This window comes from Lupinus angustifolius, chromosome LG07, assembly GCF_001865875.1.
Source record: "Lupinus angustifolius cultivar Tanjil chromosome LG07, LupAngTanjil_v1.0, whole genome shotgun sequence".
NCBI lineage: Eukaryota > Viridiplantae > Streptophyta > Magnoliopsida > Fabales > Fabaceae > Lupinus > Lupinus angustifolius.
The window spans coordinates 15864268-15865319 of record NC_032015.1 but is presented as its reverse complement, the minus strand read 5'-3'; positions in this window follow the sequence as shown (position 1 = coordinate 15865319).

Genomic DNA, 1052 nt, shown 5'->3' with positions numbered 1-1052 from the left:
CCAATCACAAAGAGAGGAAACCCAAATACCCTAGGGATTACAAGTGGGGCTTGTAGTCCACACCGGTAAGGCCCATGATATTTGGTAACAATCTGGGTGGTTCATCATGCCAATATAAGCGAAGCCCAAAGTCCTCACCGACAAGGCGGATGTCCCTTCTAATCTAATGCTCGGGTATAGAGCATATACTTATACTAATATTATAATATGTTGTAAAGGATAACAATAAAATTAAAATAAAATAAAAATAAAAATAAAAATCCATGCATTTAAATTTTATGGGCCTGACTCTCTTAAAAAAAAAGTCCCCAGCAGAGTCGCCAGCTGTCGCGCCCTGATTTTCGGCTGCACGACCTCATTAGAGTCGCCACTACATTTTTTTTCAGTCAAAAAATGTAGAAAAATATTTCGGCCCAATCACATTGGGCCTTGGACTTTACTATCCAGGTTCGGGAGTCGATTACACCCTAGGGAAGGTATTAGCAACCCTAGTTGCCCGTTTGAATGGTACCCTATTATATTGCATGGATTATTAATTGTGTTATTATTATTTGATTTAATTGTGTGATTAATTAATTATTTATTATGAAGAAAAAAATTGTTTTTATTATTGTGCCTGACAAGAATGACCCCGGTCCTACGTATCCCTATTAAGGGAATCAAGGCTTACGTAGTTCTTTAGGTATAAAAAGTTTATTTTGTTGGGTTAATTTTATTTATTAAAAATAGTAAAGTTTAAATTCTTTTTTTTTTTGAAAAAATACATGAGCGAAGCATAACCCTTACGTCCAATACCGCATTTCATATTAAAACTTGGTTAAGAAATTCGAATTTTTGTTTTTTATTTAAAAAATAAAATCATAAGGAAATGAAGTGTAGCTCTTACGTCCGACACCGCATCATACCTTACAATCTGAGTTAAATATTATTTCATTTTTTTGTTGACTCATGGATGCTTGTTGTTTTTGTTTTTTAATATGTTTTAAATTGATATATAATGAGAAACTAATTAATTACATATTTTGCTTCAAAACTAAATATTTATTAAAAAA